Consider the following 14,856-nt stretch of genomic DNA (forward strand, 5'->3'; position numbering starts at 1 on the left):
TTTCCTGTCTCATTAAAAAACTATATATACACTGTAATTTATACTCTTGAAACAAATGGCTTTTTTTAAGTTTATTTATTTAAGTAACCTCTACAGCCAAAATGGAGCTTGAACTCAGGATCCTGAGATTAAGAGTTGCATGCTCTTCCAACTGAGCCAGCCAGGCACCTCACAAATTATTTTTTTAATAATCATAAAATAAATACAATAAGACAAAAAGGTGGTATTGGGAAGGATGACTAAGGTAACTCTTCAGACACAGGCTCCATAAAGATGTGTCATGTATAGGAGATGACATTTCCTCTCCTCAGGAACTTTCTGTCCCCCATCTCCATATTAACAAAGATTGTGTGACTATTCATCACAAGCTCTCAACAAAATATATTACCTGATTGATTTTTGTTTTAATTTTATTCTGGGACACAGAAATTCATAACCTCAAGCTCTGAAGGTATAAGGCACATGAAAATTGTGTACACAAGACAATCAGCATATCACTGCTATGCTGCTACAATGTAGGAAGCCCTAGGTAAAAAAAAACTAGTCACTGAATAAGTAATTGTTACTATCATTACTATGGTAATAGCAATATCCTGAATTACAACCTAGTTCAATTCAGTGCTCTTGCACCTTAAAATGTACACTCCTTGTAAAAATATAGTTTTATCATAGCTAGGAAGAATAACAGATTATAACTCATTGAATTATAACATTCATTGAATGTCCCACTTAGCTTCTATCAGATGCAAAGAACTGCTTCATCCGTTTAAGCACTTCTTTTTGGGCACATAACAAACTGTTCTGTACCTGTCTTGTAAGCAGAGTGCACAAATGAAATCACAAACAGATGAGGGGGCTCACCTCCATCGTTTAAAACATTGAACTTCAGTGTCAGATTTATTCCTTCTTTTGTTTTCTCTATCATACATCTTCACCTATAGTCCCAGATGAGCAGAACAATTTAAAGCATTATGCAGTCGCACATATAGGCATCTCTAAGGCACTCCCATATGGTATATCAATTCAGTTCATGGCAAATTTAACAGCAGCAGCAGCAGTTGTCAGACATACTCAAAACAAAATAAATTACCCATCCAACCCGTTGTCCTTAAGTGCTTTTTATATTCTGTGTTTTAGAAAACCAGTTTAACTTTAAGCAGCATTGTAGCTATGATCAGTCTCTCCTGAGGAAGTTTCTTATGAGATTGAATGAAGATAATGACAACCATTAGTCATTGCCATTAGCATAAGGCATGAGGCACACTACAATATTTATAAGCAGCTAAGTCATGACAGTAAAAATATGACTTCCTATAACTTGGGCAGGCTTCTAACTATGGCTGACTGCCATTCTGTAAAGTGAAACTGGTCTAAGTCTGGTAGTAGTATATTTAATGGCGTGTTCGTCATAAGACCTAATTGTTTTCCACCACAGGGTATGGAACTTTATGTCCTCTATCAACCAAAAACAAACAGTCATACTGCTTAATGGCTGTTCAATTAATGTTTATGTGCTACTTTTACACCCTGAATTATTTGATGAATAAACTCTAAGAAGCTATTTGAGAACTAAGTTTAATGGAACCTCAACTACAATAAAAAATTCCTAGAATTCTAACAGTAGCTCAAATTATCAGCTAGGCAATATAGAACATATATTGATATTCAAAAATCTTCTACTTGCCTGGTGAAGTGACAGAAAAGTCAAACTTTGGAAGGAAATGATCTATGTAGCCTGAGCCTTGCTGCCTTCAAATTGAAGATCAAAATAGGATTAAAATTAAAAATGACCAGGTCAGACTAGGTCAAAAGTGAGACAGTTTATTATTCTAAGAAGGGCTCAGCTTTTATATTTCAAGGACTTTCTTACTTTATAACTTTTTACCTGCTAATATTTCTACTTTCCTTACATAAAGACTTAGCAGAAAGTGCCAGTTGATTAAAAATGTGTTAGGTCAGCACCCTCTTTTGTTAGAAGTTTTGTGAAATTACTAAAAAAGACACTTTCACTGAAAGATTGGCACTTTAGAATTTATGAGAAAAAGTGATTTCTGACTTTTGTAGTTATTTGGACATAGCAGTGTTATATTGCTCACTTGTTTTTCTTCTGATAAGAGTCCTGATTGGTCTCCAACTCTAGGGAAGTTAATTAATAGTACTCACTATTCCAAATTGGTTGGGCACCATCAGACACAGGAAAAGGAAAGAAAGACAAAAACAACAAAAAACAAGAACCGAGGACATGAAACATATTGCGAATTTCCTTTGCAAATTACAGATCCTTGAACACTACACACAGTATTTGCAAATGCTGATGTACATATTTTAATAGAACTGTGGCTGTCCTCTTCTTCCTCTCCTGTGGTTTAAACAAGGTTCATACACGAGGTTCATAACTACACGAGGTTCATAAACAAGGACACGAGGTTCATAAACAAGGACAAATGAGATAGCAAGTTCAAGAGATGTTAAATGTTCTTGACAACTTCCTACTAAAAACACAAGTGAAAAATGACAAACTTCTCACCTGGTTGATTGAGGATTACATCTCACTGCTTTTGATTACAAGGCAATGAACCTTTCATTTTTAGTTCATTTTGTGTTTCTTAAATAGTGTTTCACTGAAACATATGTAATCGAATTGATTTGATTTTGATTAGTTTAGCACTACAGTCTCATTATTTGTAATAAATACATCTGTGGTGTTACAGCACATTAAGAAACATTTTAGCAGAGTGATTGACTTTTATTATGATTTTTAAATGTATCATTACCTGATATTAAAACTAAATTCATTACAACTTAACTGGATACACCTTTTCAAACTCTACATACTGTTAGAAACTAATTAATATTCAAATTCATTTCTAGTCTGTGTTGAAGCTATACTGAGCAAGTAACACGTGACATAAAAATCTGAATGTGTTGGGTGGGCTTGGTAGATTAACTGATAATAAATCCTCAATATAACTTCCAATGAAAAATTCATATAGTATGTTTCCCCAGTTATTTTATAGCTGATTTTCTTTTTTTTTTAATTTTTTTTTAACGTTTTATTTATTTTTGAGACAGGGAGAGACAGAGCATGAACGGGGGAGGGTCAGAGAGAGGGAGACACAGAATCTGAAACAGGCTCCAGGCTCTGAGCTGTCAGCACAGAGCCTGATGCGGGGCTCGAACTCACAGACCTCGAGATCACGACCTGAGCTGAAGTCGGCCACTTAACCGACTGAGCCACCCAGGCGCCCCTATAGCTGATTTTCATATTCAAAACTTAGAGTAGAGGAAAATATTTTTAGGAAATAAAATGTCAGGAATAAACTTTGTGTGTCATTATGTTAACATAATATATAAAGATTGGTGTTAAATGTAATCAGAGCTATTGGATGGTACTTGAGTGTTTTATGTTGTACATTTTTTCTATTAAGTACATTATAAGGACATATTTTGAAATGTGAAAGGAATTGTGTCACTTAAAAGTAATGATTAGATTCTCTATAAATGCAAAGTGGAACAGAAAGTTAGTTTGTTGGCTGACTTTGGCAAATGTCCTAGTTTGGACTGATTATCACTCAACTTTCTAAACTTCACTGTCTTAAAGTAGAAAAGAAAAGAAACTTTCAAAATGGCCTAATCAGTAATATTAGGTGCTGGGAAATATATGACATGGAAAATAGAAAATTTATATAAATTTCATTACAGTTTGTAGTAAGAATCTTACTCATTTACTTAAGTTCTGGTAAGATCTGAATATCTTTTGAAGGAACCAGTATACCCAGAATTAAAGATTGTGAAATCGGTCTTCTACACCAGTCAGCAAGACCTTGTTTTGTTTTTATATTTTTAATCATAAAGATCATTCACTGCTTCTTTTGTACTCCAATAATTTGATTTTGAAATTTAATTCCATTACAATGCACAGTCATTTACAAATCAATGAACTACTCCTTGTCCTGAAATTTTTGTTCCCAAATTCTGATTTCAATATTTTACATTGAAGAAAATAAAAGATAAATAAAACAAGTACTATATTTAGGAATCAATAGTCTGATAAGTTAATTATATTTTGATGTTGTCTATGGTCCTTATATTAAGAATAAAAATATTAGTTACATATGTAAAGTATTTGAGAAAGGAGGTATGTATCCTTTCTATAAAATTGACGGTAACTGTAATATATTAATGTTAACAACCAAGGTTACTGTGAGAAATAGGTATAATACTATTGTAATGAAGTCTAATTAGAAAATCAATCAAATAGGGGCGCCTGGGTGGCGCAGTCGGTTAAGCGTCCGACTTCAGCCAGGTCACGATCTCGCGGTCCGTGAGTTCGAGCCCCGCGTCAGGCTCTGGGCTGATGGCTCAGAGCCTGGAGCCTGTTTCCGATTCTGTGTCTCCCTCTCTCTCTGCCCCTCCCCTGTTCATGCTCTGTCTCTCTCTGTCCCAAAAATAAATAAACGTTGGAAAAAAAATTAAAAAAAAAAAAAAAGAAAAAAAGAAAATCAATCAAATAAAGTATTTATGGCATATTTTAAAATCACTAAAAACAAATCTAGCCTCAGAAGAGTAGGAAATAATGTTTATTTAGATATTTATCAAACATTATAATCAAATAATTTCTCTTTATAACTATACGCATAATCTAGAAATACTCTGTAGCCTGTCAATATCTTAACTTTTTTGGTGTGGACATCATAGACTTAAAGTCATCTCTCATTTATATTATGTTCCTAGACCCTTCCTTCTCCTACCTTGGGGAAGGGAGGCAGCAAGGATCATTTCATCATCCACTACATGTATTTATTTTACTATTTGCAACTTAAGGTGCTGTATTATATTTATATAATAAGCCCTAATATTTTAATTAGTCACATATTCTTTTTCTTTCTTTTTTTTTTAAGAGAGGGAGAGTGAGAAGAGGAAAGAGGGGCAGAGAGAAAGAGAGAGAGAGAGAGAGAGAGAGAGAGAGAGAGAGAGAGAGAAAGAGAAAGAGAGACAGAGACAATCATAAGCAGGCTTCATGCTCAGCACAGACCCAGACACGGGGCTCCATCCCATGACCCTGGGATCATGACCTGAATGGAATCAAGAGTCAGATGCTCAACCAAGTGAGCCACCCAGGTGTCCCTAGTCACATATATATTCTTAAAAAAATAAATAAATAAAAAGTGCATTTCTTGATCTTGGTACTTATGGGCTAAATACCCGAATCCCTTCAGATGACTATACTTCTATGAAAGAAGCCCAAATCTTTGCACTGTTAAATGAAATTGTTTAGTAAATTAAATCAAGATCAACTGATGATCTGTATAATTTAGACTCAAACCTTCTGGGATCTTTTTCTTAAAACAAGAGTGCTTGATTTAAAATTAGGAAATTGCAGTGAGTCTTTTTGGCCTTTGCAAATTGAGCCAAAATTAGATTTTGAAACTCACAGAGCATTTAAAATCTCAATTATCTAGTAGTCATAAAGTCCTTTTTTTTTTTTTTTTTTTAAAGATGGGACTGAACGTAAGTACTAGAAAAACAATGGCCAAAGTTATGCTAATTCTTGTCTAGTGGTAGGATAATAACCCATTTTGTTTTCTTTTGAAGTTCTTTTAATCATAGATGCTAAAGAAATGGAGTTGCAGTTTTGATATGTTATAAATCAAGTTAGAATGCTTCCATTAATTTCTTACTTAGTATTTTACATTTTTAATTAATTTCAATTCCATTCTCTTCCAGCTAAAATCAGAAAAAATATTAATTTAGATTTTATAAACTCAGTGCACAGTTCTGTAATCATTAGGGTCTCAATTTGAGTAATTTAATATGTAGCTGACACCAATAGGCTATTCCTTAAAGTATTCAATATTATGGCATGTGTTTAGGGATCATCTAAATATTAATTAGTAAGTTTATGAGTAAATGTTTATGTATAGGTAAAAATAAGTCTCAATACTTTGGCCATATGTTTTATTGTAAAATGTTTTAATAATTACTGCACACGAACTGTGTTCTCTCTCATTCACCCTTGATTGTTCTTTCCTCTGCCACTGGCCACTAATATGGTTATTTTGGAGAGATTATTGTCTCCAAGATGGTTATTTTGGAGAGATTAATGTCCCAGCCCAAATCCCACCATTTAGACTTCATGCAATTTTGGACAAACCTTTCAATGCTGTGAAATTTTGTTTTCTTATCTTTAAAACGAGGATAAGGAAATTTGACCTGCTTTCTTCATGGAGCTGTTATGATAAATACAATATTATTGTAAATGTTTTTAAAAGTATCAAGGCATAATAGATAGGTATATAGATAAAAATATGTTCTGTGTGAACTTATATTAGCGTTTTACATATAAATATAACTTACATAATCATAAATATTACATAAGAAATACAAGGATCAGAAATAGATGAAGTATATTGATAAATATTTATTCATTAAGTTATACTTGATAAATATATCCCATCAGTCTGGTCCAGTATACTATCTAAGTTAAAAAAAAACCAACAACCTGATGCCTTTTTCCAAGAGGGCACAGATTTTTCTTTTTTAAAAATTTTTTCAGTGTTTATTTTTGAGAGAGAGAAAGACAGAGTGTGAGCACGGGTGGGCGGGAAAAAGGGAGACACAGAATCCAAAGCAGTCTCCCAGCTGTCAGCACAGAGCCCAACACGGGGCCCGAATTCATGAACCGCGAGATCATGACCTGAGCTGAAGTTGGACACTTAACCGACTGAGCCACCCAGGTGCCCTGTTTGTTTTGTTTGTTTGTTTGTTTTAAAGATTTTTGTTATAGAAAGGTAAGGCCAAGGTAGTCTTTCTCAAAAGACATCTTGAATACCTTTAAACCAAGATGCTGCTCTTGATGACATTTTTTCTTCTGTGACAGCTAGAAAGGATTTAGCTCAGCAGACTATATTTGCATACACTGAATATTTTTTAGCTGTCAAGTGTCACAAAACCACTTTCTTTTGACTCTGTTTCATTTAGTCACAGGCTATTATTTCTAGGCTTATTTGTAGGTTAAAGTGTTTCCTTGAGTGATATAGTGAACTAATAGAATGAGTGATGGAAAACTATGTGGATTCAGTAAATAATTTGAATATTACTATAAATACATGAATACCTTGGCCTTAAATCCTGAGATAATTAATTAGTGGTCCTCTCCTACTTCTGGGCAATCAAATCAACTCATTATCAAGTTTTACTTATTAGTAATTAACATTGGATAAAATCCTACATTAGATGTCTTCCTAACAATCTAAATGTAACAAATCATAAATTCTTACTGAGAATCTTTATGGAGTTAATACTTCCAACAAAGCTATATTTTTTATTCAATATGCTCTTTCTCTCTGTCTCTGTCTCTGTCTCCATATATAAATGTATATAATACCAAATGACAAGATTTTTAATAGATTGGAGGACAGTATCTCTGAAACATCTATATGATTATAAAGCAGTGTAATAAATATTACTTTGGCATATCCTTGGAATTCATAGATTTAGTACTATTTTTTAACATCTTTGAATGATTCTGAAGTTACATGATATGCAATAATTTGTAATTTTCTTTTGCACAAATTTAAATTAACATAGGCTGTGAAAGACTGGTACACCTGTTTGTTCTTGACTCAACACTGGACACACAGAAATTTTCCAAAGTGGTGAAACACTCTTCTGGTGAAAGTGAGGGGCAAGTGCAATGGTCTATGAGAATCAGATACAGAAGCTAACAGATAATAGAAGTCCCAGATACATTCAATAGAGAAATGTTCTATATTTGGTCTAAAGGGAAGGCATGTTTTTAATTTCTGAAGTTATTGCCTTATATGATAAGTTGCACATGATGATGATTTATGAAAATTTTAGATCTCAGGACATTACGTTCCCTGAAGGATATAAGGAGTGCTGTATCTCATGTTTCATGCTGCTACCTCTTTCTTCCCCGTACTTCTAATGGGTCTTTCTCAGCTTTCTAGCTGCACTCCTGCTTTTTCTAAATCATTTTTGTCCTCAGGTCCACCTTCATCCAGTGTCCTATCATTGAGTATAATAAAATATAAAAGACATTTCAGTAGTGTTTATCATCGATATATAGATAAAGGAAAACTCCATATATTTTTGCAGTTGTACAGATTGAGACAAATCAATACAATGGAGCATGCCATTAGTAAACAGATAACTAACTGTTACTATTTTTTATAGAAATACATTTTTCCAGTTTATTTTCATTTTTCATTGAAGTTTTATGTTGTGTTATTTAGGACATCTCAGTCTCCCTGAAGGCTAACTTCTAAACTTAGATACACATGATTCCATTTAAGTAAGGTGAGCAAATAAATATGGTCAGGGTCAACATATATGGAGTTTAGGGTTATCATACAAGACTCACTTTCTAGAAAACTCAGGGAAAAGAAGTATTCTGAATATTTTGGTTTATGTATATAGAAATTGTTTAGAAATTCATAATAGAATTTCTTCTAATTCCTTTTTCCTAGCTTGAATGAATTACACATCTGCATTTTGGTTTCCTCTCAAACTTAGTTTACTATAAAATTTATCATCAAAGACAGAGAGGGAACAGTAGAATGCAGAGGTTAAGGATGAGGTCTCTGTGATTGCCTGGGTTTAGAGTCTACCCCACTGCCCAGTGATATGAACTTGGGGAGATGACTTCTTTTTCAGGCCCAGTTTTCTCATTTAGAAAATGAAGATACCCTATAACTTCAGTTAGAGGGTTGTTGAGAAAAGATATAAAGTTATTCCTCAAAATACTTAATGCTGTGCTTGATATGTCTTATGCATTCCATGATTGCAAATGCCTCTTTCTTCACATTATTATTATTATTATTGAAACAATGTACCAAATTATCACTAGTCTCACTTTCATTTTTACCCCTATTTCAATGTGAACTACATATTTGCAACATTATTATAAGATTCTTGTGTATAAATAAGTAATACCTGTTGTGAAGATATCCAATACATGTTTGCTTATGAATATAATGACAAATTTTTTTACATCTGTAGTCTAAGGCCTAAACTAGTTGATTATTTTAGTAAAGATTTTATTTTTAAAGTTTATTTATTTTGAGAAAGAGAGAGAGTGGGGGAGAGAGAGAGAGAAGGAGGGAGAGGGAGAGAGAGAGAATCCCAAGCAGGCTACACTAGTTGATTATTTTAGTAAAGATTTTATTTTTAAAGTTTATTTATTTTGAGAAAGAGAGAGAGAGAGGGAGGGAGGGAGAGAGAGAGGGAGAGAGAGAGAGAGAGAGAGAGAGAGAATCCCAAGCAGGCTCCATGTTATCTGCGCAGAGCCCAACGCAGACTGCAACTCACAAACCGTGAGATCGTGACCGGAGTCAAAACCCAAGAGTTGGACACTTAAAGGACTGAGCCACGTGGGCGCCCCAGTAAAGATTACTTTAGAAACATCTAAGTTACAAATTGATTCGGATCGGGGCGCCTGGGTGGCGCAGTCGATTAAGCGTCCGACTTCAGCCAGGTCACGATCTCGCGGTCCGGGAGTTCGAGCCCCGCGTCAGGCTCTGGGCTGATGGCTCAGAGCCTGGAGCCTGTTTCCGATTCTGTGTCTCTCTCTCTCTCTGCCCCTCCCCCGTTCATGCTCTGTCTCTCACTGTCCCAAAAATAAATAAACGTTGAAAAAAAAAATTAAAAAAAAAAAAAAAAAACAAATTGATTCGGATCATACAAGTATTGGTATTGGATCAACTAGCTTTTATTTTTACACATTTGAAACACAGCATGAAGATATCTTAAAGTTAAAATTTTTAGTTAAGGAAAAATAATTTGGGGGAGAATATTAACTAAATTTGGGGAGGATATAACCACACCTGTATGACTTTACATACCTCACCATACTATGAGTAGTGGTATTATTATCACCTTTTTAGTTCTAAGAACACTGAAGCTTGGTAAGTTAAAGTAACTTTGCTTACAATGTAGATCCTCTATTGTGATTTAAAGTTTCATAATATAAACAATGCAACTTTAATCCTCCACAAACAAATCAGCCCTATGGAAATAGGTATTAGCTCACTTTTTCACAAAGAACCAAATTCAGCTCTCTACTGAAAATTAAAATTACATGTGTATATACAGCAGAATCCCATTTCAAATGAATAAATAAGTAACATGCAGGTGAAGAATAGAGGAAGGAAAGAAGAATAGGAAGAGAAAGGAAATCAGAAGGAATATAAACTGGGTGCCTGGGTGGCTCAGTCGGATAGGTGTGTAACTTTGGCTCAAGTCATGATCTCGTGGTTCGTGAGTTTGAGTCCTGCATAGGGCTCTGCTGATAGCTCAGAGCCTGCAGCTTGCTTCAGAGTCTGTGTCTGTCTATCTTTCTCTGTTCCTCCCCTGTACACATTCTGTCTCCCTCTCTCTCTTTCAAAAATAAATAAAGGTTAAAAAAAAAAAAAAGGCGGGGCGCCTGGGTGGCGCAGTCGGTTAAGCGTCCGACTTCAGCCAGGTCACGATCTCGCGGTCCGTGAGTTCGAGCCCCGCGTCAGGCTCTTGGCTGATGGCTCAGAGCCTGGAGCCTGTTTCCGATTCTGTGTCTCCCTCTCTCTCTGCCCCTCCCCCGTTCATGCTCTGTCTCTCTCTGTCCCAAAAATAAATAAACGTTGAAAAAAAAAAAAAAAAAAGGCATATAAACCAATCTATTAAAAGAGTGGTCTCTGAGGATTAGGATTATAGATTTTGGATTTTTACATTATATATTTGTATCATACATTCTAATTTTTTTAACCCTGAGTATGAATTACTTTGTTAAAAAAAAAAGAGACAAATATATAATATATATAATATATATATATAACATATATATATAATTTATATATTTCTCTCTCTTTTATATATATACACATATATACACATATATGTATATATATATAAATATATATAAACTCATATATAAATCTCATATGTATATATATATCAAAATATATATATATCAAAAAACTCCAATTCATTGGCAATTCTGCTATATTCTAAGATACCATTATTTTTACCTGAATGATTTATTTACTAGAAATGAAAAAAGGTCTTTAAGAAGTTAAACCAATTTTTACTTTGGGATTATTGATGATAAAAGGATTCCAGAGAAGTTTCTCTGATGGAATGTGGTATTACTTATTTTAAAAATTAGTGCTTTGGGGATGCCTGGGTGGCTCAGTCAGTTGAGTGACTGACTTCGGCTCAGGTCATGATGTCATGGTTTGTGAGTTCAAGCCCCGCGTCAGGCTCTGTGCTGACAGCTCAGAGCCTGGAGCCTGCTTCTGATTCTGTGTCTCCCTCTCTCTCTGCCTCTCCCCCACTCATGCTCTGTCTCTCTCTCTTTCAGAAATAAATAAACATTAAATTTTTTTTTAAATTAGTCCTTTATAAGAAAGCATAAAGCAGCAGATATGTTCTGAATATTAGTTCTAAATACTATATAGTGGTCAATAAGTCAACTTGTATTCTTAAACCTCCAACAGGCAAGTTGAAAGAAACAGCTTAAAAATTCAGCATTAAGAAGATGATCTTTATGCAACATGTAAATATAATCTTCCTTATTTAAAGACATTAAAACTAGCTCCATTCCAGTCACAGATATTATGCACTGATCTTAGTAAATTCCATTAGTATGTTTATTTCTAATATTAAGGTTTGTATTTTGAAACAGAGAACTTAGACTAATTGGAGGCATTTTCTCACCTATTGCCTCCCCTTTATAGCTAAGAATGCAAGATTTTGTGACCAGTAGGTTATATATAAATCCTAATGGTCATTATTTATCTGCCTTAATTAAATGTGATTTTTTTTCTTGGCATACTTTTTGGTTTACAGTGGGCATACTGGTTTTGTGATAAAGACAACATTTCTTAACATGGCAATCTGCTGAATAGGTTGGACAGTGCTCTTTCCCTAGTAGTCATCAACTGCCTTTCTTTTGTTTTCTCATGTACCCATGTACAATTGGGAAAGTGATGAAGGCATTGGGAAGGAAGGGGCAAGATGATATCAGAGAAGGTGAAAAATGTCCTGATGTCAAAAATGGCAGGCTAAGAGACTAGAATATAGGAAATATGGTATACATGTGGTAGGGCAGACAGAGAATGAGACAGAGGGGAGGAAACATTTTCCTACTGATAGAAGGCATCCTGAGAGGCACTGAGGTGACAGAAAATCTATGTCTAGTGCTGACATTTGCTTCCAGAGGCTCTACAAAGATCTGATCTAAGAGTCTCCAAATTTCTCTTGAGTAGACCATTCACTGTATCCTCCTGCAAAGTATGAAACATGATGGAACAGAAATGTTAACTAAATTAGTGCTTAGAAGCTCACTCCCAATTTTTAAGATAGCTCATTCTGCACTTACTTTTTTGATAAAGTCAGATAAGCTGGCTATTGTTAAGGCATCCAGTGGTATATGAATCAGAGAGCTTCCTCTCCTGTTTTCTCAACTTGCCCGACTATAAAGTATAAGAGACTGAGATATAAAACAGCGTATTAAGTAGAGTGACCTGTTTTCTCTCACTGTAAGTGATCTTTCAAGTACCAATTAATAAATTCTATGTAACGAGACTAGGAAATTTATCTTTCTGGTGAATATGGAAGACTAGTGCCTGCCTGTCAACAATAACAGGTATTTTACTGTTAACTCAGATATTTTAGTAGGAAACTAGAAATGCTACACATTATACTGGCATCAGGAAATACTTCATTTTAAAATATTTAACAATGAGTGATACCTTCACTTGTGTTAACACATGACCTCATGGATTATACAAAGATATTTCCGATTTGAAACTGACTCTCGTACTTTAAAGCTGAGTCCTGATTTATAGATTGAATAATAAAAGCCTGAAATTGCTTTCATGCTTATTTAATCATGTGAGTGTTTTTTAAAATGTCAAATGGAATCTAGATTATAAATGAATTCATTTGTACTACCGAAGACAGTAGCCATGCTTTACAACAAATGTGGTATGCTTTCATCTACATTTTTCTATGATGGAATCAGAACTTTTGAAAGAATGACAAGCTTGAGGAAAGATCCAAGTAAAGATGCATTTCAAGTTAAAATATTTTATCATAATCTTTTTTTTTAAGTCAATGTTTATCATATTTCTATAGAATAGAAATTATGTTAAGGTTATCAGATTTTAGATTCTCTTTTCAATTAAATTCATTCAAAGTTGGAGATCACCACACCATTTTGGAAAATGTGTGGGTTTTCAAAGTTTGTTTTAAATATTGGCTTTGCTATGTGTTATTAGTGTGACATTAGTTAAACCTCTGGACTTCAACATCCTGTTCTATAAAATAGGGGTAATCTTGCTGTAAGGATCACAGATGTTTCATGTAAGTTTTTATGTGAGAATGATAGTACCTTGCCTGGAAGATATGCTCAGAAAACACATAAATAGGATATTTTCATCATGTACTACACACTTTTTTTTGCAGTAAAATATTATACATTCCCATAGAACCTTCAAGAGTAGCAAGTGAATGGAGTTTTCAGTAACAGGTGGTCTCTTGATACTGACACTGGTACCTGACACTTGGCCAACTCAGGTTACTGATCACTGTTCTCTATTCCCTTAAAACCATAAGCAAACCTATACATTTCTTTTTTTTTAATTTTTAATGTTTATTTATATTTGAGAGAGAGACAGAGTGTGAGCAGGGGACAGGCAGATAGAGAAGGAGACACAGAATCTGAAGCAGGCTTAAGCTCTGAGCTGTCAGCACAGAGCCCGACGTGGGGCTTGAACCCACCAACTGTGAGATCATGCATGACCTGAGGCAAAGTCAGACACTTAGCTGACTGAGCCATCCAGGCACTCCAGAAACATATAAACTTCTATATTATGTTAACCAAGAGACATAGAGATAATGAGAGAGAATGCTGTAGAGTTAAGGGACATTTGTGGTTTTCACAATGGTTTATTTTTAAGTTGAAGAACTAAAGGAACAAGAATAATTTCTTAATAATACAGTTTGAAAACAAACTATTTCCCTGAGAAGAATTCATGGGAACCTTTAATATGTCATTTGTGTCAAATTTATTTAAAAACTGTTAGTGCTTCAATTGTTATTAAGCTAAATGGCCTTAGTTCCATTAATATACTGAAAATAAAAATGATCTAAATAGTACATATAAGACCTAAAAGCACTATTTGGTCTCTTAAATTGCATCAGATTGATTCTGATTGAATCATACTTGAGTGTAGTAAAACTTTCTTTTGGACAAATAGCAGGCACAAAGACCTTATTCCATATTAATGCTATTATTACTATTTATAATATTTTGTTTAGTGTCCAAGCTAGCTACCTTTGGTGTTTTGGTGAGTTCTTACCTGTCATAGGATCATCACTGTTCCAAGAGTTCCAGCATTATCTGAATAATGCTGGAACATACACAGGGATAACTTCAAGCTGCACTTACATGGAATGCACTATCATTTATAAACCTTAATTTGCCATGCAAGTTTATATGACTTGCAGAAGTGAATGTCAGACTTGAGAATGTTTGTATATCAATGGCAAGGTAGCTCTTGCCTGCCATCTTTGGGTGCCAGCACTCTGAAACTAGTAAGAGCAGATGTGATGTCATGAAGGGATGACGTTGGGATAGGGCATCACTGTGGGATACTGACAAGAGAAGAAGGCACCCTTTGGGCACTCTGAACAGTTTCATTCTATCAAAGGTTTCTGCTAAAAGGCCACTAACTTAGGGAAATTATCATTCCCCATTGCTGGAGAAACCTACTATATTCACTTCTGATTATTTTAAGAGTCAAAGTTTGGTGGATGAATCGCTGATTGATTGATCAATTGGAGTCTACTATT

At 34.5% G+C, this 14,856-nt stretch overlaps 1 protein-coding gene across 7 annotated transcripts in view; it reads right to left on the reverse strand.

The window, feature by feature from the left end:
• KHDRBS2 (KH RNA binding domain containing, signal transduction associated 2) overlaps window positions 1-14,856 on the reverse strand; it is a 628,062-nt gene that overhangs the window by 9,731 nt on the left and 603,475 nt on the right. For all 7 annotated transcript variants that reach the window (XR_015251309.1, XR_015251308.1, XR_015251306.1 and 4 more), the window contains one exon: window positions 862-935. The gene's annotated coding sequence lies outside the window, so the exon portion shown is untranslated. The remainder of the gene's footprint in view (window positions 1-861; window positions 936-14,856) is intronic.

The sequence above is a fragment of the Puma concolor genome, chromosome B2 (assembly GCF_028749965.1).
Source record: "Puma concolor isolate L17-30 chromosome B2, mPumCon1.1.hap2, whole genome shotgun sequence".
Classification (NCBI taxonomy): Eukaryota; Metazoa; Chordata; class Mammalia; order Carnivora; family Felidae; genus Puma; species Puma concolor.